Here is a 24,480-nt window from a genome sequence, read left to right as displayed (position 1 = left end):
CTTGATTCTGTGATATTTACCAAGTTGATAGGTTAAAGTTAATGTTTAATAATAAGCAGATTTGCAAAAACAAATTGCCTTACGTTGTAATTTTTGTTTTCCGAGGCATTTTAGAAGGGTGTGATTTAAAATTATTGTGATTTGGAAGACTTTATATATTTATTGGCCGCTTTATTTAATATACCTTTACAAATCTTTATAGTGGTTCTCAAAGTCGGTCATCAGGCCCCACTGCTCTGCTTGTTTCACAACTATTAATAACTAAACACTGTTGATTGGCTGGTGTGTTCAGTTAATCAGAAGTTGTAGACAAGATTGTGGAGTAAAACAAAGTGAATTGGTATGTTTTAGCTTCTGATTCAACACACCTTGTCCAGGTAATAAACATGCTACATTTTCTTTTGTTACTGAGATTGTTTGTGGAGGAATTGTACTGAAGTAAATTATTGTTGTTGCCCACTCATTTATAATTAAAGGGCTGCTGTAATGTTTGATGTATGTTGTATGACACAGAAGTGTATTACTTGGAAAATGTTATGCAATAAACTGTTTCATCAGTTGGAATAAATGAAATGGCTATGTTTGATTTTTAGAAAAGTTACTTTAGTAACTAGTAAAACAATTTGCATGGATAATTGTGAGTAGGATATATGTAAAAAAGTAAGTTAGAGTAACTCAACTAATGTAATTTGTCAACTCAATATTACCAGAAAATCTAAATTAATATTATGTTGCTTAAACTTAATAATTCTTTTAGAGGTCAAAGTAAATCATGTTGGTTTGTTGAACCAGTAGAGTTAGCCAAACCTAAAAATTACTTGCTGGATTTACTTAATAATATGCAAAATTTGTAACTTAAAAAGCTGAGTGGAAATTGTTACCTCAATTTTTTTTAAGTTGAGCCAACAAAACATTTTTTAGAGTGTACTTTTGATGCTCTACATTTCACCTTTAAAAACTATTTACTTTGCCTTGTTTGGTATCATTCTTTTCAGCACAACCTCACGTGTCTGAATTTACAGTTATGTTTTCATTTTGACATACTGTATTAACACAGTTGATCTACAATCAGACAAAAAACATAAAATCCGAGTAGAAAAAGTTATATTTTTTACTGTATCAACCACAAACATGTTTATTGAATCATATTTCATAACTTTAAATGCAAATATAAATTGCTGACTTTAAAATCATATGCACAAGTTTTGGAAACAACAAAGTTATTTGCAGCCATTTACCTTTTACCCTTTCTTTTATAACCATTTCAAACTGTTTACATAACAATCAGGTGTTCTGCATTCAATAAGATGCCACAAAAATTATTTGTGCCACTCCAAAAAAATAGTTTCTGTCCACTATAAAGGCGAACATCACAAGCCTGATACCTGCAGGTCTGACAGTAGGAGGTGTCTCTCTCTCTCTCTCTCTCTCTCGCCGTCACTCCCAAAACTTCACAATTTAAAAACTGGCACCAGTTGCTTTGTTTTGTTTTGTTGCTTTGTCATCTTGAAGTGGTCATGTGATTGGCTTACCACGACTACTTAAGTGTTCTTCAGAGAAACAGCAGCGCTCATGCTGTTTTGCCCCCAAGCTCCAGGTGTTGTGCCAAAAACAGTGTTGCTAACTCCTCAGTAAGGAAAATATTGGGTGTCCTAAAAGTCGCTAGAAGTCGCTAAATGATGTCATCACCTTATTTGCATAATTGGTCATGCTTATGTAATTGTAACCGACGCTGTAGGAGAGAGAAATAACATCGTGGAAGAGACACAAAGTGAGTAAAAAAAAACACCCTAAAGGCATTTAGAATATATTTAGAACTACAAATTAAATTTCTTTTAGCAATTATGTTTTTTTAATGTCACAATTCCAACCCCTCGCCTTTATTCGGGCTTGGGCCCGAAATAGGCACTCTGGCATAGTACTTTTTTATGTGTGTGCGTGCTTTTAAGTAGTTTTAAGCCTTGTGATCCACAAAAAGTAACAGTAAAGGAAATACTGACTGCATTACAGTCAGTGCAGAAGCAACGGCTTCGCATATGCGCGATTCATTTGCAGTTTGGACGCGTAGGTGTAAATATCTCCTGCTCTGACAGCAGCTGGAGGCGACTGCTGCGTGAGGACTATCCGCCGCCTGTGAGCGCTTTGGCACGGGTGAGGTGACCACGGCAGCACCCGCTGCTTATTGAGAGTGAGAGCAATACATGCTTTCATGTCAAAAAGTCGTCATAAGTCTTCAATAACACCAACAAAAGTCACCAGATTTGTCGCTAGTCGCTTTTTAGAAAAAAAAAAAAGTCGCTAAGGGGTCTGAAAACTCGCTAGCTACAAAATCGCTAAGTTGGTAGTGATGGGTCGGTCGCGAACGAAATGGCTCTTAGAGCCAACTCTTTGAAGTGAACGATGCTCATGGGGCTTTTTTTTTTTTTCTTTCTCTTGCCCTCTCTCTCACTTTTTTTCCGCTTCACGCTGCACGTCAGCCTTGTGTTTGCGCTGAGCAGAGACGGGAGGGGTGGTAGTTACACTGCAACAGCAGTACATGAAAAGAGCAGGAGGGAGAGCGAGAGAAAAAGAGCCGGGAGCAACAACAAGAGACAACATTGTCACATTAGAAAGGTACAGTAAAGAAAATGAGTGACACCAAGAAAAGAAGCCAAATCTGGAACCATTTCAATTTTATTGACAGTACAAAGGCAGAGTGTAGAGTCTGCAAGAAAAGACTATCATATAGAGCCGGCTCTACAAACAACATGTACAGGCACCTGAGAACTGTGCACCCAACAGTGCAATGGGAAGATAAAACAGTCAGTTGAATGTGATATTAATATTTCTAAATGCCAACCTTTCCCTTAATTAAAGATCTGGGGGTTCATTTTTTTTTCTTTTTGTTTTGCATATTTTAATCAATATTTTATTGTGTTGTGGTTTGTAGTGTCTTGTGTTGTTTTTAACTATTTAAATTTTCAGATTTTTCCTTTTAAAAAAATTTAAAGAGTTGAATTGTAAATAGTTGTTTTTTGTATTTTGTAATTTATGTTTTTTTACATTTTGTGTGGTGTGACTAAATAAAAGAATATTTATATAATAAACATATATAAATAAAAAAACATTTTTTTTTTACATTAGTAGTAGTGATGGGAATTCTGGCTCTTTTTAGAGAACCAGCTCTTTCGGCTTGGCTCACTAAAAAGAGACGGCCCTTTTGGCTCCCAAGCGGCTCTTCAGGTTGTTTTGTTGCTTTAATTAATTTATTATCAACAACAATATAAAATTATGCACAAAATGAACTACTAATGTAAAAAATGTGTTTTTTATTTATATATGTTTATTATATAAATATTCTTTTATTTATTCACACCACACAAAATGTAAAAAAATATATATATAAAATACAAAAATCAACTATTTACAATTCAACTTTTAACTATTTAAATTTTCAGATTTTTCCTTTTAAACAAATTTAAAATGAAACAACACAAGACACTACAAACCACAACACAATAAAATATTGATTAGAAATATTAATATCACATTCAACTGACTGTGTTTTATCTTTTATTATATTCTATTTCGTTTGCGACTGACCCATCGCTAATTAGTAGTTCATTTTGTGCATAATTTTATATTGTTGTTGATAATATATTAATTAAAGCAACAAAACAACCTCAAGAGCCGTTGGGAGCCAAAAGAGCCGTCTCTTTTTAGTGAGTCGAGCCGAAAGAGCTGGTTCTCTAAAAAGAGACAGAATTCCCATCACTATAAGTTGGCAACACTGGCCAAAAAGTGATCGTCTGCCAGAAAGTGTTTGCCGTCCGCAGGAGTGCGCGCAGCTGCTTAAAGCTGTAGCGCCCAGATTACTTACAGCTACTTCCGTGCAACTGATAGATAAGATGCGGTAAGCTGAAGACAGCTTCAACCGTCTGTTTGTTGAAAAATAGTAACATGACCGTACCGCATTTTCTTGTTAGTAACGGTAACGGCGTTGTAACGATAGAAATAGTAATTAGTTAAATTACTCGTTACTGAAAAAGTAATACAGTTAGTAACGCAGTTACTTGTAACGCCGTTATTCCCATCACTGGTCTTCATAGAGTCATAAGATTCTTGGATTCCTGGATCTATATGATAGCTGCGTGACAGACTGGCAACTTCCTAAATATTAGTTGCTTTGATATAAACAAAAATATCCACACACTCTCACGCAAGAAGGCTTGTGGGAGTTCTTCCATGAAATTCATCTGCTTAACAGTGACACATCTATGAGGAAGAATGAGGGCAGACACAATGCAGACTCAGACACAGGTCTACAGTTTAAAAAATATATATATATATATATATATATATATATAAATGTGACACAAAAATATTTATACTAGAAAAAACTACAGATAGTACAATATATGCTTAACATTATCAACAAAATTCCTACTTTTTATTTAGTAAACTAAGTTTTACTTTTGCTCTTACCTAAGTTAACTTCTCTTGTTGTATTCAGTTTTTACACCTTCTTCAGTGTTAGGTTTTCAGTTTTACACTCAAGTAAATTATATTGTATACATACAAGTGTTTTCTGTTTAAAGATCAAAAGTAAATAAAAATGCAATTATGCTAACATGTAGATTTTGCAAGCAAGTAAACTTTCAGTATAAGTGTAATTACTCTGTTTGCTAAAAATATAAAAATTTTGATAATGTTCTTTTCCTTTTTTTTGTTTGCTTTCTGCCACTTTTGGCCTCTGTTTCTTTCTCGGTTGTTTTTACTGGCTAGCTGTTGGACTGTTTCTCACTCACTGCAAATTACGTCTCTGTGCTTAAACATATTTTCTGTTTCTGCCAGCCCACTCTAGAATCAATGTTAAAACATCCATAAAAAGACGTTAGCACATTAAACCATCTGTTTTTCTTTTTTTCCAGCATTACCATCCTGCCCTCCTGCTTTTTGACCATGACTACCAGACAGATAGTGATGCTTCTGGTGGTGCTGGTACTTTTCCTGCCGTGTCTCGTTCGTAGCTTTAAACCACTCTCCTACTCAAATTCTTTCACCCACCGTGACATCACACGAATAGCTGTCCTTCGAAAGACAGCAGAGGTCTGCCGAGATATCGCTGCTTCTAAAGGACTGGACTTCAGTCTTACTGTGAGTTGGAAAGACTCTTAAAAAGAAACACGGCAAGAACAGTGAAGTTCAGATATCTGTGCTTTGTGTATTGTTTAACACCAACTAAAGAATATGCATTATTCACATTCAAATGTTGTAATATGTGGAGCAATATATCAGTTAGCCACAATATTAAAATCAAGACAAATGAAGTGAAATACATTTTTCTAAAAACACTGACTTCGCCAAACAGGTTTCCAAATTTCCCAGATCCTAATCCAATCACAAATTCCTGAGATGTGCCCAAGCAATCAATATAGGCCCAGTTGCTGTCAATAATTTGGTGTCATTACAAGACACAGAATTCCTGTAAGTCCAGTAAGTCAGAGCTGTTTTGTTTAATAAAGTAAAATATTAGGAAGGCAGCAATGCCATGGCTGATTTGTATAAACATGCTGGAAAATTATAAAGTATTGCTTCACTTATAGATTAAGTAAGTAATGTACAAATATTTACATCCTAAACAATTACTTTACATCAAAGTGGCATGTTTAAGATGTTCTAATATACAAATCCCTTTCCGAAGATTGATAACAGCTTGACTGCTGCCAAGGTGAAAAAGGCCTGTTCATGTACAGACACATCTACCAGACACTTTGAAACGTCGATTGCTACCATGTACCTCAGCAACGGGCTAGTGGACCAGGGTTTTTTGCTGAGTGCAGGACGCCACTTTGACGATGAGGCCTTCCAGGGAGGACGGGACATCATTACAGCAGGTACATCAAAATTTGACAATATAGGCCAGAAAACAATCAACATAATTGTTTTATAGACAATGTGTTTTGGCATTACTGATGTAGGCACAGCTACGCAGACAGATAACTCTTCAACACGTGACATTATTAACACACTCCCTTCAAAATACAGAAAGAGTCAAAAAACTGAACAAAATCAGCAAAGACTTTTTTCACTCTCACTTACATCTGTTGCCATATTATCAATGACTATCAATGAAAACATATACAATGTAAAAGAAGACCTGTCATGTAAATGCTGCCCAAGTATGCATTAGACATTAAAAAGCATCATAAAACACCACAAAGCAAGGCTGATGAGTAATTTTCTTACAGATAATGTTGTATATCTGAGAAGCGAATACAATACAATGCAGAAAATCTTCCACACAAATCACAAATGTGTTAAAGTACCAAAGACATATCAACGATTTAATTTCAATTTTCATTTAAAATAATCACAGACAGAGCTTTCCCTGAAGTAAAAAAGGAGGATGGATGTGTATGGAGTGAATGAAAAAGACTGAGCTATTTAGCCTTCAACCATAACCGGGCCAATCCTTTGGTGCGACGTCACATTTTCCATGATGTTATAACTTAATCTGAAAGATGGCTTGTTGAACTATGCTATAGTAATTTTTTCCAAATTCTCCACACGTAAAGTGTGTCAAATATCTCCCCTGTTATAGGAAAATAGTACAGTAACTTTCATATTTACATTTTCTGAGACCTAAAATGTCCTTGTCTATACTCTGCAAATGTATTTTAAGAGGATATAAGTATGCTGTCATTTCAATTAAAGTTTGTGAGGTTAAAAAGGAATTTTAAGAACATTTTTAGAAAAGTTTTCTTTTACAGTCAACCTTAACCAACATAACAATACTTAATAATTTTAGAAACTATAAAATCTTAAATGCTTTTATTTCCTATTATCAGTTAAACACATTTTTTTTAATAGTTTTTGTCTTCTTTTGCATGGAAAGTTTCACCGCCTGATATATTTAGGGTTTAGATACCAAAATATAAATTAATGTATATTAAAAGGATTGTACTGAAAAATTATTCAAACTAAAAAAAACTACCTAGTACTGTATGTGTATGGAACAGGAACTTCAAAGATTATATGTCAAACAGAGCCAGGGAACAAGTTGTGAGGAAAAACTACAATATCCCCAGCTTAACAAGACATGGGTAAATAAACCTCCCAGGCACAAGAGATGAGACGCTGCCAAAATAAAGGAACTGAAGCAGGAACTGAACCAGAAGGCACAGACAAACACACAAGACTGAAAACACAACAGGGCATACACAAAGGTGAAAAATTAAATATTAAACAATCTAGGAATCAATCTGAGGCTCATTAACAGAGAGAACCTAATAAGCCAAAAAACAGAAAACATATGGTCAACAACCCAGGACCATAAAGTAACAGGATGGACAATAACAGGGAGGATGTTTTATTTGTAAGTTTTATGATATTAAGTCATTATACGAGTCATTATTACTCATGTAATGCATAAACGGCTACCACATGATGACAACAAAAATGATTTTTGACATGTTTATAAAAGAAATTATTAAAAATACAAAAATATCTGTTTATACTGTAAATAAGGGTATCAGGGTAGACACGTTATGCTTTTACACATACAGTATATGAACCATTCTGAAACGTAGCAAAAAGAAAAGATTGATGAAAGAGAGATATTTACTCTGGTTCTTGAGGATTATCTCCTTCCAAAAAGTGTATCAATGGAAAAAAAATAACACTTGATGCAGATTATAAGTAAGGCTATGCAGCAGAATTGTTTTTCTTCTGATTTTTCTAACTTTTTGTATTGATAACTGAATTTGAAGAGATAATTGGGGACATGGGATTTTAGGCCTCTCATGCAAATTTTTGGATATATATATCATTTTTTTCTATGATAGAGGAGGGCTAATAGTATAAGACACGCTTTTAGAAACGCATAGTGGCCCATTTTTTATACAAAATACACTCCAATGGCACCCAACTACAGGAATGACCCAGCCGCAAGAGTGAGTTACTTCCTGCTTCTGATTAGTTTTTGCAAAAACAAAATGAAACAAAAAACCCTCTAGCACCACCTGCTGGTGAGATTTAATGTCTGCACACTATGCACAGCTAGTTAGTTGGAATAACGACGAAATATTCTACTGTTAAATGTAAAAATGTTTGGAAAATGAAAACAAGATTTTTGCAAATAGCAGATGTTAAATATGCAGATATAAAATTAAGTTACATGGTAATTCAATATTCAACAAACCATAAAAACGGAAAAAAACGATTTTGTTGTTGTAAATGTAGGAAATGAAGTAAATGCACAATATAAGACGTGATATATAAGATATAATGGACAGTCTTATCCTCACACTGAAATTAAAGTTTTGCATTGCAAGCCACATGATTGCAGCTTATATCTAATAATCTATTGTATTTTGATAACGAGGTGTTTCTGCGGTGAAGGCCCAGGCTATGCTAGAACACTTTCACAGAGGCAGGTGGACTCTAGGACTAACCTGTCACACCTTACAGGTAGGACTGATTTCCCTACCAATTTTTGAAACAGATGGCAGAATAGTATAATTAAAACAAAATGTAAAAGTGGTGTGGTAAGCCAGTTTCCAATTCTGTATATCAAGGACTTCTACAGCCACAGTAACTGGGTGGAGCTGGAAAATAAAGCTTCATACAGTGCTCTGATCAGACCTGACCAACCTCTTGAGAACCTGGCAGGTATGACATTTTTTTCATGCTACTTAATGATTAGTATGCACGATTTCAAGTAATAGTTGCAATGTTTTAAAATTGATTTTAAAGAAACTGTTAAGTAGTAACTCAGCAGAATTATTAGTTAGAAGTTTGACTTTTTAATACACCTATCACATATTAATTTTTGTTATTTGGTATTGCTACAGGACGAAATACTCCAACTTGCAGAAGTTGTGTAGGAGAGAACTGTACCAACAACATTCTGCCTGACATGCAGAACCAGGGACTTCTGACTTCAGGCTACTTTAGCCTCATCTTCTCAGGAAAACCCACAGGTAACATGAAGAAATTGACTGTTCAGGTGTGTTGTGTTAAAGCCTTTGTATTTTGTGAATATTTTTTGATGACATGATAAAAACGTTATCCTCGTTTCAAGGTAAATGCAGTCACGGTGGATTCTTTGACCGCACAAGCAGGAAAGATCCAGTGGGGGGCATCAATAAGGATACACTTGACTCCAGTCATGGCTTCCGTCACAATGACGCAGCTGATCTGGCTATTCGTGCCACTATGGAGCTTCTGGAGGATGTCAGATTAGCTGCTGGAGACACAAACTTCATGAGGTATAAACTATCTGAGGCATTTTGTAGTCTCATACAAGAGGATAATTGAAGTCAAAGCTTAGAATATACAATAAATCTGAAGGTATGCCACAGTGCCTACTGTTTTTCATTGAATTCATTACAATTTTTACCGCTCAGCTGACGTCACACAGTTCCTGCAGATTTGTTGGCTGCCCATCCAGGATGTGAATCTCCTGTTCCACCGCAAACCAAGGGTACTGTATTGGTTTGAGATTTTGGTGACTGTGCAGGACATTTAAGTACAGTGAACTCATTGTCATGATGTTGAGATGGGTACATTGTAAGGCTGTCACAGTACTAGAATTTCAAACAAAATACCAATACCCTCCCCCCCCAAATTCAGATGTCAGTACAGTGTTGGTTCATTCTTCTGGATAGTATGGAGCTTCTGACAGTATAAAGCTTTACTACAGTAGGATGGACCTCTTGCCAATCAAACCTTAACAAGGTCTCTGAAAACCTGTGCATCCACCAGGACTGAGCAGCACAGTCCATCCATGGTTACCGGGACATACCAGCGGTTACCAACCCAAGTTTGACCAAACAAATGGACTTGACTGTGGTGGCGCATGATAGTCCACAAGCTCATTTTTTTCCTTTGCACATGGAAGATTGGGACACAGCTCTGGGGTCCTGCATCATTATATATCCCAATAGACACTTGCCCATTGTTCTCCCTTCAGGGTGATAGCGCTCACCAGCTGGTGCAGTCCTTTTGCCCACGCAGGTTCAGCAGTGCCTGTGTTGTGCCCTTAAATAGGGGAAATAGTGAGGAGAGGTGAGAGAATGTCACAGACACGCAGCTCTCACTCTCACTCATCTGTATTGAGTTTTAGAAGTAATACAACCAAAACAATTTTCTTATGGATGCACTCAGTCTCAGGACAACACTTTCCAAACTAAGTCACCATTATTCTCTGTATGAGCTTATGAGAATACTTTAGATAACATTAACTGTAACATTAGACAAAACATCTTTTTAACTCGCAGATGTTAGCTGACACAGTCACTAACTTTCCACAGCAACTAAATTGTACTTAAAATACTGTATGTTGTTCAGTAGTTAGTTAGTAGTTAACCTATACAGACAGTAACAGAAAAATCACGACACAGTATGGCGGAGTACTAGCGAAAACTAGCGTACACAGCAACGGAGTTTAACTGGTACTTCTCAGCAAAAACAGTGCACAATTCACCTCTTTTATTACAATGAACAATGATAATGGGCTAATAATCAACAGTAACACATGCTGCCACATTTATACAGTTCTGTGGATGGCAGTTACCTTAAACAGGGGAAATAGTAAGGAGAGTTGACAGAATGGCACAGATACGCAGCTCTCACTCTCACTCATCTGTATTGATTGAAGGAGGAGACGCGCGAATCCACATACTGGAGCCCTGAGGCATTGCCAATGGATCGACGCACAATTAACCCAGGCAAAACTTTCACTACTCATCTCCCTCTACATTCCCACTGCATATTCTATAGAGCAAAACAGTCAAAACAACAAATAAAACAATAATAAAGGCATGACACGGAATACAAGGAACAGAGATGTACAACTCCAAAACTAATCAAATTTATTTATTTTAGTCATACCTGGAAGTCTTCATGGAGACATAGAAGATGTTTCTATGCACATGCATTTCTCTCTCAATATCCCCAGCCACTGCAGATGTCCCATCGGAGGGCACCTGAGTATGCAAAGCCAGCTTTATTAGCCATATTTGTGGCCACTTGTCTCATTCACTCTCTGTGCTGCAAATCTCCTGTCCCCACATGAGCTGGCATGTATTTTGTAGTGAACAAGAAGAACCAGCTCTCATTGGTGAGAGCAGCTCCTGCTCAACTCAACTGAAAATCCATGCAGGCACAGGTGGTACTTTATTTTGGTGGGCACACCATGCAAAGGAGCAGCATCTAGCTGCATTTCAAGACTGCTAAACTGAATGCAAAGTATTTCCATGCAAAATGAAATATCCACTAGAGCAGAGTCAACAGCAACCCTGCACAGATGTCAAAAGACCGCCAGCATTTCTATGCAGCTGGAGGAGAACTTGCCCTCTCTCTTCCAGATGTCATCCACTGACTCTGGAAAGCTGTCCTGTTTTGAGCCAAGTACTTCTGCCGCTGCAGTGCTATCTTGCAAAAGAAAAAAAAAAGAAAAAAAAAGAACTGCAGGTATAACAGGACTTTCTGCAACTCAAATAAAAATAAGTACATTTATTGTAAATCAAAAGACCCAGTAAGACATTTCTTATGAAAACACTAGATAAACATTATGCTAAAATAGAAAGCTCCAAGTCACACTGACTGATCCATTTGGGAGCTGTAAGACCTGGTTCTTCTAAGGGAGTCAGACCAAAATAACACCAATCACCACTGGACACGCAAACACATATACTGTACACACTCTTGCGTCTGCACCGCCTGTGTCATAAGTAGCTGAGATAATTGACGAGCCTTGCAGCCTCTAGGCTACTACGCATTCAAGAAAATTCAGTAAATCATATTGTTGCAGGTGTAAGAGTATCTCTGCTTTAACTAAGTGGCAATTCTGAACACAAAAAAAAATTAATAACACAACAACCAAATTAATTTGCATCCCAGTATGTTACAGTATTTTCTCCCCATTTAACCCCATCAATAATGACAATATGTAATTTGCTTTTTCTCATGTTTGTTTCTACAGACTGATGGGTCTCTCCCAGTCTCCTGTGTTGTGTTTTGTCATGGACACAACAGGAAGTATGAGTGATGACATTGATGAAGCAAAGAGGGTTTCTTTTGAGATCATTGACAGAAAAAGGGGAACAGAACAGGAACCCTCTGGTTATTTATTGGTACCTTTCAATGACCCAGGTAGGTTGTTTTACTTTACATTTATTACATCGGAAAACACATTATTGTTTGAAAAGCATTTTATGACTTTATGCTGCTTCTGACTAAATTTGTGAGTTTTTTTAAAACTATATTAAACTTTATTTTAACTTAACTTTCACTTAAGTAAGAATATAATAAAGTAAATACTTGTTATACTGTTATAATGTTATGTATTTTTTATGCAGATTTTGGACCGCTGGTTACGACAGCGAATGCAGACGTCTTCAAAGGTCATATCAACAGTCTGTTTTCACTTGGAGGAGGAGATATCCCAGAAATGGCCTTGTCTGGACTACAGGTGTTAACAGTAAAACATGTTGTTTTCTACTATTAAAGAAAATAAATCTCATATTCAACTTAGAGTGAAATGGAAAATTACTTTTAAAAATATAAATGTCCTATAGCCTTAGGACATTTGTGCCATTCAGGCTTTTTTTTTTTTAATTCTCATGCCATTTTTGCTGTGCTGAATGAATATACCTCATATTTGTCATGTCATATTCATTTTTTTGTCATCTTAAATTAACTGAACTCCTTTAATTCATTTAAAATGGCTATGCTATGCAAAAACTGACATTTGCTCCTAAGGCCATTGAAAATTATTGAAAATAACAATTTTAATCCCACATTTATCTTAGCATCAACTAATGCCTTCCTTTATTTTAAGCCTTTACTTTGGACTACTGGCAATATAGCTTTCATTTTTATAACCATCCACTGGGTGGTAGTTGTTGATTTCACTTTTAATTATTGATCTAACAACAATTTTATAACACTTTTGTCTTGCCTGCAAACAAAAGCTTGCACTGACAGCAGCTCCCCCCTTCTCTGAGATTTTTCTCTTCACTGATGCTCCAGCTAAAGATGCCTACCTGAAAAGTGCCATTATTTCTCTTATAGAGAGCACCAAATCTGAGGTAAGAGTTGCTTTCTAATATCCGTGCTCTTAAAAAGTCAATAAATTTTGGCATGTTAAAACTATTTAAAATTAACGCGTTAAAATTATTTGAATACTGTGTTCCCATCTAATTGGAAAAGATGTATCAGAGAGACCACATTCATATATAAATGACTACGTGCCCCACACACCTTCATACTTTTTCTGTCCTCCACCCTCCTTTTGTTTTCATGTTTTTCAGCTTCTCTCAAAGTTAACAGGCCTGAAAGCTGTTGCCAGACTGGACCCTCTGGCCTAGCTCGTTGCTTCTCATTCACCTTTCGTCTTCATATTAACAAATGTTTTTCATTGGCATTTAGGCTTAGTCCTCGATAGTTACAACATCGAACTTTAAAGGTTTTGTCCTCATGCTTGCAGGTTACTTTCATGCTCACAGGCAGTGCAGCAGGTCGACGGCGCCGCAGAACCTCTCAGGGTGTGGCTCCACGTGTAATGAGTCGATCTGGTGCCCAGTTATACCAAGACCTAGCTCAAGCTTCTGGAGGTCAGGCCATTCAGGTCACTAAGTCAGAACTCTCTCTGGCTACCAGTGTTATAGTAGACTCATCAGCCAGCGCTGTGGTAAGACATCAATCAAGAGAATCATATCTGACTGAAGATCACACCGTGTGAGTAAATGTGATGTTTCTCTCCTTCTTCTCTCAGGTGACAGTTTTTCAGGCATCAAGAAATCCTGGAAGGCCTGACAATTTTAATTTTACTGTTGATGGCTCATTACAGAACATAACAGCTTACATCACAGGAGACTCTCCTCTCACCTTCAGCCTCTCCAGCTCCACAGGTTTTGTCATCACAAATGCCTCTTAATTAAGAGACATTTGGCTCTTACACTAGGTGTCACACATCAATCTTTTGCTTCTTATGTCATCATAATGAAAATATCTTTATAATTGTTTGTCCCTCTCATGTTATCAGGTGTAACTCAGACTTCCAGTCAGTCCAGTGGTCCTTTGGCATCCTTCACCAAAACAGGAAACTTGCGTCATTTAAGCCTCAACACTGATAATGAATTGGGCCTATGGCAACTCAGTGTTAGCTCAAACAACCCCTACTCTGTTAAAGTCACAGGTCAGTATTATGAAAGCTGACTTTCATTACAGTTACATGAGATGTTTTTCAAAGATTTTATTTACTAGGTCTGTGTCTGTTACTGAACTTGAATACTCCATACTTGCATACTTGCCTTCTGATCTGTTTTGTACTTGTCAGGTCAAAGTTCAGTGAACTTCATTTATAACCTTGTCGAAGAGTCTGAGGGAGTCCATGGGGACTTTAGTCTCAAGGAAGGACGTCCTCTCTCAGGTCAGGGTACCTTTATGGTCATTGTTTGCTTTATTTGCATAGTTTGTAAAGTTCTCTTGTGATAGGCATTTTTTCTGCATTGTCCATTTTCGTCTTTTAAACTACAATCATCAGCCCTGAAAAAGTCTCCAAAAATGTTATGGTCCATCATGTTTTGGTAAAGTCTGTTTTTGTGACTTCCCTTTTTTATTTGTGCAGATTGCGTTTCTCTCTCGGGGCATGTCATACTGATACTCGTCTACATTACCTTTCTCTCTTTACCCCAATTTCAGGTGGTAATACCAGCATCTTGATCACTGTGACAGGAAGTGACACAGTAAAGGTCACTGAGCTCACTCTTTTTGATAGCTCAGGTCCCACAGAGGTCAAAGGATCATTGAAGGTATGTCACAGGTTATTGTACTTGATTAAATTAAAGCTGAAATGTTGTCCTCCCGTTCTATTAAATTTCAATTAAATTTAGTTTTATTTATATAGGCCCAAATCAAAACAGCAGTTGTCTTAAGGCACTTATAATTGTAAAGTGAAAACCCTACAATAATACAGAGAAAGCGCCAACAATCAGACAGCCCTCTATGAGCAAGTGACAGTGGGAAGGAAAAATTCCCTTTTACCAGGAAGAAACCTCTGGCAGACTGCTCTGATCAGTTGCGGTGAAAAGGAGAAGACACGACAAAAGACATACTGTGCAAGAGAGTATGTGTTAAGCCCTGTGTTTTCCTTTGTCTGTGTCGCAATCTCCATCATCCTACCAGGTGTGTTTTGTCCATCTGCCTGCCAGTTAGTTATCTGTATTCTCAGTTTGTTTAGTTTTCTGTTATCCCTTGCCATCCAGCAATAAAGCTGAGTTTGGGTTCACGTTTGCCTCCGAATGTCTGCAGTTTGGGTCCTCCATACCACCACCCCTGCCTGCACACAGCCTTTACATGACAGTATGATTAAATGCAGAGTGGTGTATAAACACATAGTGAATGAAAACAGTGAGTGAAAATAGTGAGTGAAGTAGAAACTGCATCGTGGGAAGCCCCCAGCAACCTATGCCTATTGCAGTGAAGCTAAAGGAGGATTCAGGACACCTGATTAAGCTCTAACTATATGTTTTATCAAAAAGCCTAATCTGAAAAGTAGAAAGGGTGTCTCTTTATAAGGATTTTCCAAATCCAAACTGTAAGCTGGTTCCACAGAAGAAGGGCCTGAAAGCTAAAGGCTCTGCTTTCTCTTCAACATTTTAATACTCTAGGAACCACAAGTAAGCCAGCAGGCTGAGCAATTCAATTCAATTCAATTCAATTCAATTTTATTTATATAACCCCAAATCACAACAACAAGTCACCTCAAGGCGCTTTATATTGTAAGGTCGACCCTACAATAATACATACAGAGAAAAACCCAACAATCAAATGACCCCCTATGAGCAACAGTGGGAAGGAAAAACTCCCTTTTAACAGGAAGAAACCTCCGGCAGAACCAGACTCAGGGAGGGGCGGCCATCTGCTGTGACCGGTTGGGGTGAGAGAAGGAAGACAGGATAAAAGACATGCTGTGGAAGAGAGACAGAGATTGATAACAAGTACGATTCAATGCAGAGAGGTCTATTAACACATAGTGAGTGAAAAAGGTGACTGAAAAGGAAAAACTCAATGCATCATGGGAGTCCCCAGCAGCCTACGCCTATTGCAGCATAACTAAGGGAGGATTCAGGGTCACCTGATCCAGCCCTAACTACATGCTTTAGCAAAAAGGAAAGTTTTAAGCCTAATCTTAAAAGTAGAGATAGTGTCTGTCTCCTGAATCCAAACTGGAAGCTGGTTCCAAAGAAGATGGGCCTGAAAATCAAAGGCTCTCCCTCCCATTCTACTTTTAAATACTCTAGTAAGAGCAAGTAGGCCTGCAGAGTGAGAGCGAAGTGCTCTAATAGGGTGATATGGTACTACAAGGTCATTAAGATAAGATGGGGCCTGATTATTTAATACCTTGTATGTGAGGAGCAGGATTTTGAATTAAATTCTGGATTTAACAGGAAGCCAATGAAGGGAAGCCAATACAGAAGAAATCTGCTCTCTCTTTCTAGTCCCTGTCAGTACTCTTGCTGCAGCATTTTGGATTAACTGAAGGCTTTTCAGGGAGTTTTTAGGACATCCTGATAATAATGAATTACAGTAGTCCAGCCTGGAAGTAATAAATGCATGAACTAGTTTTTCAGCGTCACTCTGAGACAGGATTTTTCTAATTTTAGAGATATTGCACAAATGGAAGAAAACAGTGCTACATATTTGTTTAATATGTGCATTGAAGGACATGTCCTGGTCAAAAATGACTCCAAGGTTCCTCACAGTGTTACTGGAGGCCAAAGTAATGCCATCCAGAGTAAGAATCTGGTTAGATACCATATTTCTAAGATTTTCAGGGCCGAGTACGATAAACTCAGTTTTATAGAATAGAATAGAATAGAATAGAATAATCCTTTAATTGTCCCACAAGGGGAAATTTGGTTGTATCAGCAGCAAAAACACACATATACAAACAGAGCAGGACACAGAACAGAAGCACAGTTTTTACATATTTACATCATGGACAATAGTTACCAGAGCAGAGTACTGTACAGTTGTTTAAATTAGCGTACACATAGTGTGCAAACGGAGCAGGATACTGAAAGATGTTTAAATAGTTAAGAATATTTAGAATAATTAGAAAAGTGCAGATTGTTTATTGTACCTGTGCATTAAAAAGTAGACATGTAACTTCCAATAAGTTGTATATATAAGCTGAGAAAAGTAATGTGCAAGTTATAACAGTAGAAGTTGTTACAGCGCTGATGTTGACATCTGTGTTTGTTGGGAGCAGTTCTGATTGTACAGTCTGACAGCTGCAGGGAGGAAGGACCGGCGGAAACGCTCCTTCATGCATCTAGGATGCAGCAGTCTGTCACTGAAGCAGCTCTGCAGTTCAGCAACATTTACATGCATGGGGTGGGAGACTGTCCATCAGAGATGTTATTTTGGCCAGAGTCCTTCTGTCTCCTACCACCTGCACTGGGTCCAGGGTGCATCCCAGAACAGAGCTGGCCTTCCTGATGAGTTTATCCAACCTCTTCCTCTCAGCTGCCGATAAACCGCTGCTCCAACATACCACACTGTAAAAAATGACAGATGCCACCACAGAGTCATAGAAGGTCTTTAAAAGCGCTCCCTGTACTCCAAATGACCTCAGCCGCCTCAGCAGGTAGAGTCTGCTCTGACCCTTCCTGTAAAGAGCATCAGTGTTGTGGCTCCAGTCCAGTTTATTATTCAGGTGAACACCCAGGTACCTATAAGAGTCCACTATCTCAATGTCCACTCCCTGGATGTTCACCGGTGTCAGTGTGGTGGGTCTGCGTCTCCGGAAGTCCACCACCAACTCCTTGGTTTTTCCGGCGTTGATCAGCAGGTGGTTCTGCTGACACCAGTCCACAAAGTCCAGAGTCCACTGTCTGTACTCCGAGTCGTCCTCACCTGTGATGAGGCCGACTATGGCAGAGTCGTCAGAGAACTTCTGTAGGTGGCAGCGTGGGGAGTTGATGGAGAAGTCTGCAGTGTAGAGGGTGAAGAGGAACGGTGCCAGCACAGTTCCCTGTGGGGCCCCCGTACTGCAGACCAGCGTGTCAGAGACACAGCCCTGTGACCTCACATACTGTGGACGTTCTGTGAGGTAGTCCAGTATCCACTGGGACATGTGGTGGTCCACTCCCGATAGCTCCAGCTTGTCCCTTAGAAGTCGTGGCTGGATGGTGTTGAAAGCACTGGAGAAATCAAAGAACATGATCCTCACAGTGCTTCCAGGCTTCTCCAGGTGAGTCAGAGCTCGGTGCAGGAGGTAGATGATGGCGTCCTCCACCCCGATGCCAGGCTGGTAAGCAAACTGCAGCGGATCCAATGAAGACCTCACCAGGGGGCGCAGATGGTTTAGAACCAACCTCTCGAGGGTCTTCATCAGATGCGATGTCAGAATTATCTGAATTAAGGAGCAGAAAGTTAGCGGCCATCCAGGTCTTTATGTCTTTAAGACATTCCTGCAGTTTAACTAATTGGTGTGTTATCTGGCTTCATAGATAGATAGAACTGGGTGTCATCAGCATAGCGGTGAAAATGTATACTATGTCTTCTAATGATACTGCCTAAGGGAAGCATGCATAATGTAAACAGAATTGGTCCTAGCACTGAACCCTGTGGAACACCATAATTACCTCCATAATTTGAGCACTATGAGGTCTTTAAGATAAGATGTGGCCTGATTATTCAAGACCGTGCATGTGAGGAGAATGATTTTAAATTTGATTCTAGATTTAACAGGGAGCTAATGAAGAGAAACCAATATAGGAGAAATATGCTCCCTGTCAGTACTCTTGCTGCAGCATTTTGGATCAACTGAAGGCTTTTCAGGAACTTTTTAGGGCATCCTGATAATAAAGAATTACAGTAGTCCAGCCTAGAAGCAATCCATGCATTAACAAGATTTTCAGCATCACTCTGAGACAGGATGTTTCTTTAGAGATACTTTAGAGATATTGCACAAATTTAAGAAAGCAGGCTTACATATTAGTTTAATATGCAGATTGACTGACATATCCTGAACAAAAACAACTCCAAGATTCCTCACAGTGTTACTGGAGACCGAAGTAATGCCATCCCAAGGTAGTATGACATATGAGATTTTAAGGGTTGAGTACAATAATCTCAGTTTTATCTGAATTTAGAAGCAGGAAATTAGAAGATATCCAGTTCTTTATATCTTAAAAAAATTCTTGTAGTTTAACAAGACCTGGTGGGTTAAGGTGCTCTGCCAGGGCTGCCCTTTGTCACCGATTCTGTTCGTAATTTTTATGGACAGAATTTCTAAGCGTAGCCAAGTGGCGGAAGGCTTTCACTTGGGTGGTCTCAGAATCTCATCTCTGCTTTTCGCAGATGATGTCGTTCTGTTGGCTTCATCAGGTAATGGCCTCCAGCTCGCTTTGGAACGGTTCACAGCTGAGTGTGAAGCGGTGGGAATGAGAATCAGCACCTCCAAATCTGAGGCCGTGGTCCTCAGCCGGAAAAGGGTGGAGTGCCCACTCTGGGTCAGGGATGAGTTCTTGCCCCAAGTGGAGGAGTTTAAGTATCTTGGGGCCATGTCCCACCGGCAGGAGGCCCTGGGGCAGACCGAGGACACACTGGAGAGGTTGTATCTTTCGGCTGGCCTGGGAACACCTTGGTGGTCCCCTGGACAAGCTGGAGGAGGTGGCTGGGGAGCTCTGCGACCTGGCCCCAGATAAGCAGAAGAAGATGGATGGATGGAAAGCTTAACAAATTGGTGTCTGTGTGGTTTCATAAATAGATAAAGCTGGGTATCATCTTCATAGCAATGAAAATATATTCTATTCCTTCTAATGATACTGCCTGAGGGAAGCATGTATAATGTAAACAGCATTGGTCCTAGCACCAAACCCTGTGGAACTTCATATTTAACCTTAGTGTGTGAAGAAAACTCCCAATTTACATGAACAAACTGGAGTCTATTAGATAGATATGATACAAACCACTGCAGCGCAGTACCTTTAATACCTAAAGCATGCTCTAATCACTGTAATCCTGCACTGAGGTTTAGCAGGACAAGCACAGAGATGAGTCCACTGTCAGAGGCCATAAGATCATTTGTAACCTTCACTAAAGCTGTTTCTGTGCTGTGATGAACAGAAACCTGACGGAAACTCTTCAAATAAACAATTGCTCTGCAGATGATTAGATGGCTGTTTTAAAACTACTCTATCAAGAATTTTCCAGTTAAAAGGAAGGTTGGAGGCGAATCTTACAAAACAAACTTTTCCAGGCTATATGAAGATCTTCTATGACAGGGGCTTTATATTAATACAACAAAGGTAGACAATTTTTGCCACTCTATTTCATGGCAGCTAATTTTCAAACCTTAAATACATGAATGTCCTGCTGCGATGTCCATAAATACTCCTAGCACCTGCCCTTCCCTGCAGTAAAGATGCTCTTTATTGTTTGGTTACTGTTGATCTGGTAACAATGCATGTTGCTCCTTCCTGTCTCATGCAGTCATTAGGAAGCAGCGATTTCCTGGTGACATTTAGTGGAATTCCAGCAGGTGAATTTGTGCTTATCCTGAAAGGAGAGGACAGCAGCTCCACTTCCATGTCCACTTCAAGCAGCTTCCAGAGACAAGCATCCACACAGATCAAGACCTCCAGCATCTCTGTCACTGTGAGAACTGTTAATGTGTGCTTTCTGAAGAATCTTTAACCTCACCAAACTGAAAGATTTTTACACTGATTTTTCTTTTCACTTTTTCTAATTTTTGTAATAGCCATCTACTATTGTTTATAGACCAAGTCATATCAACATATTGTTGTCAACAATGTTAAAAATAATATTTTCCTTCCCCTGCTCCTCTTTCTCTCTGTTCTTGTCCAGGCCCAAGCCAATAATACCAACATCGAGCCGGGCACCACTATCTCCATCCCCTTCACAGTCGCCACAACTACTGATGGAGTTATAACTGACTCTGCAACTGAGACATTTACAGTGCGAGTCAGCAATGACCGCAGTTATTCTTCCACTTCACCCAGCAGTGTTACTACTGTAGCAGGCAGTGGAGGTAAAGCCAATGGCACCGTGACCCTAACGGCTCCATCCAGTGCTGCATCAGGAACAGACGTGACCCTCACCATTGAGGCAGAAAACGCCGCTGCCACCGACATCAACTATGTAGTTCTCAGGTTTTCTGTGACTGCTAAGGTGAGTGATATTTTCCATCCATTCTCATTTACTTAGCGTTAATAGGGTCCCGAGGGGGCTGGGACCTAGGTGATATTTTTCAATGGAATATTTTTTAACATTATTCTTAATTCTGTAATAATTAATGGTCACGTACATAATGCATCAAAAAGAAATACATATTTTTGTTACTTTTATTTCAAAAATAAAAATAACAGTGTGTGTCATACTTTTCTTCTGAATTACTGATGTTAAATTGTTTGTTATGGGTTGCTAGACAAGGACCCAAATGCAGACTCATGAGTCTTTCTTATTTATAAGAAATACACATGAGAAAGATATCACAAAAATGACAAAGGGAGAACTGAGGATATTAATAAACAACGAATAATTAGGTGAATGTGGAACAGGCTGGTAAACAAACAAGTGCAAACAATCAAGGACGAGCTAAAGGAAGTAAAACTAAATGCAAAAGGCTACTAAAATAAGACAGAAATGTGAGAGCAATTACCACAAAGACAGAGACTTAACAAGAAATACTTTGGAGGCAGGATAAACTGAATCTAACTGACATGCAAAGATTTGATTATGTTCTTTTCTTTTTATCTTTAATAACTGCTACCACACATTCCCAACCTGTTTCTCTTCATCCTGTTTATTTCTCTGGCTCCAGGTGACAGATGTTAACCGTCCAGTTTGCCAGGTAGTCAACACATCAACCTGTGCCTCCACTTCATTGCTTTGTGCTTCCTCCCAGTGGGAGTTCATTGCCATTTCCCTGATGGCATCAATGGAACTGGCATTGAGAGTGTAACCATTCGGCAAGGGAATGGTACTCTGAATATGAGCACAGTGGCTGAAGTGGGGGGTGAGAATATTACGCTGGTTACCTACACTGTAGTGATGGGTCGGTCGCGAACGAAATGGCTCTTAGAGCCGGCTCTTTGAAGTGAACGATGCTCATGGGGCTTTTTTTTTTTTTTTTTCTTTCTCTTGCCCTCTCTCTCACTTTTTTTCACTTCACGCTGCACGTCAGCCTTGTGTTTGCGCTGACCAGAGACGGGAGGGGTGGTAGTTACACTCGCAACAGCAGTAGCACACGAAAAGAGCAGGAGGGAGAGAGAGAGAGAAAGAGCCGGGAGCAACAACAAGAGACAACATTGTCACATTAGAAAGGTACAGTAAAGAAAATGAGTGACACCAAGAAAAGAAGCCAAATCTGGAACCATTTCAATCTTATTGACAGTACAAAGGCAGAGTGTAGAGTCTGCAAGAAAAGATTATCATATAGAGCCGGCTCCACAAACAGCATGTACAGGCACCTGAGAACTGTGCACCCATCAGTGCAATGGGAAGATAAAACACATATTAATATTTCTAAATGCCAACCTTTCCCTTAATTAAAGATCTGGGGGTTCATTTTTTTTCTTTTTCTTTTGCATATTTTAATCAATATTTTATTGTGTTGTGGTTTGTAGTGTCTTGTGTTGTTTCATTTTAAATCTGTTTAAAAGGAAAAATCTGAAAATTTAAATAGTTAAAAGCTGAATTTTAACTAGTTGTTTTTTGTATTTTATAATTTATTTTTTTACATTTTGTGTGGTGTGAATAAATAAAAGAATATTTATATAATAAACATATATAAAAAAACAACAACATTTTTTTACATTAGTAGTTCATTTTGTGCATAATTTTATATTGTTGTTGATAATAAATTAATTAAAGCAACAAAACAACCTGAAGAGCCGCTTAGGAGCCAAAAGGGCCGTCTCTTTTTAGTGAGCCAAGCCGAAAGAGCTGGTTCTCTAAAAAGAGCCAGAATTCCCATCACTACTACATTGCCTCCTGCTGCTCACCGATTGTAGAGCTGACTGCTGTAGATAGTGTAGGAAATGTGGGGACATGTGTGGGACAGGCTAGAGTGCTTACCACACCTCCTCCTACGACAACAACCCCTGTAACTACAATTACTGCCTCAACTACATCTGCAGTTCACACAACATCCACTGGAGGGCAAACTTTGAACATATCAACCATTATTTGGCTCACTGTTGTGTTCCCTGTACTTTGGAAGTAAAAGAGAACAAATGGAAATTGCACTGTATTTGTAATTTGTGACATATGAGCCAAGTGACCCATCTTTGATTGCTGAGCTGAACTGGCTATGAAGCAACACACTGAGAAAAGTATCTTTAAATACTAACACCTTCTATTACCCAGGCATATTTTTGTGTTTAAATTGTAAACACTTTAAATGCATTAACTTTTTGGCCTGTTAATTTCTGTAATTTTACCAGAATAAATTATTATGTAGTAAACAAGATTATAAAGTGATTCCACTACATAAAATCAGCATTAATGTTCTCTCTTATATTTCTACAGTCAGTCTTTGCATAGGTGGAAATACAGTATCAAATTCTTTTCAACCTGTCCACTTAACGGAGCAATTTCTTAGTTTCGAAAGCTGCTTTTTCATTCCACAGTATCATTTAAACAGCAATTACTTCCTTTTCATACCTGCTCCTGGTATCTCTTTCTTGTCTCTGAGAAGTCACCAATCCAGACATCCCTTTCTTTGTGTGTTACCACTGAAGATTTGTAACAACCTACTGAAATACAACATTATATATATAAGAACACATACATATAAAAAAAAATGTTCACTTTAATTAAAATGTAAATAAATGTGATTTTAATCAATTTACAAGTATCACGTAATTGTCTCATTATTAAAGAGGTTACAGATTATAATGGTGTTACTGCGGTCATTAATGGAGAATTATTTTATATTTTTCTTACATTGAAAACATGAACAGATGTGAACTCATTATTTCTCACAGCTTCAGTGTGCCATATTGACTGGATAAACTTGCAGTTTTCCAGAAACAGTTATTTCCTTAAAATAGAAATCTTTCTTGTAGAGGTTAGTTTTCCCAGGAACACCCTGGCAACTGGACTAAAGCACAGGAAAAAGTTCCAGTGACAAACCAGGGAAAGCATCTGGATTCTCACTGTAGCACCAAGAAAAAACACCATCATTTAATATGTTAGAAGTGTGCTAAATTATTTTTGAGTGGTTTAACTTTGCCTCTATATTTGGATTCCAAAGCATATTAATAATGTAGTTATTATTACTCAGCTGGAGACTGGAAGGTCATTTTACAATTATAGTTTTTTTCTTTTGAAAGTACTCTGCAATATTTTGGTTATTCAACAATGCACCAATGAAGTTGAACAGTATGATTACACTATTACACTAACTACAATCTTACGCTAACATATTGCTGAGTAATTGCGGCTACAAGTGGG

At 38.3% G+C, this 24,480-nt stretch overlaps 1 pseudogene; it reads left to right on the top strand.

Annotated features, from left to right (window-relative positions):
• Nucleotides 1-1,688: 1,688 nt before the first annotated feature.
• Nucleotides 1,689-23,809, top strand: LOC134629328 (von Willebrand factor A domain-containing protein 7-like; annotated as a pseudogene).
• Nucleotides 23,810-24,480: the final 671 nt, after the last annotated feature.

The sequence above is a fragment of the Pelmatolapia mariae genome, linkage group LG6 (assembly GCF_036321145.2).
Source record: "Pelmatolapia mariae isolate MD_Pm_ZW linkage group LG6, Pm_UMD_F_2, whole genome shotgun sequence".
NCBI lineage: Eukaryota > Metazoa > Chordata > Actinopteri > Cichliformes > Cichlidae > Pelmatolapia > Pelmatolapia mariae.
Note: the sequence above shows the minus strand (reverse complement) of the source record. Positions and strands in the feature narration are given on the sequence as shown.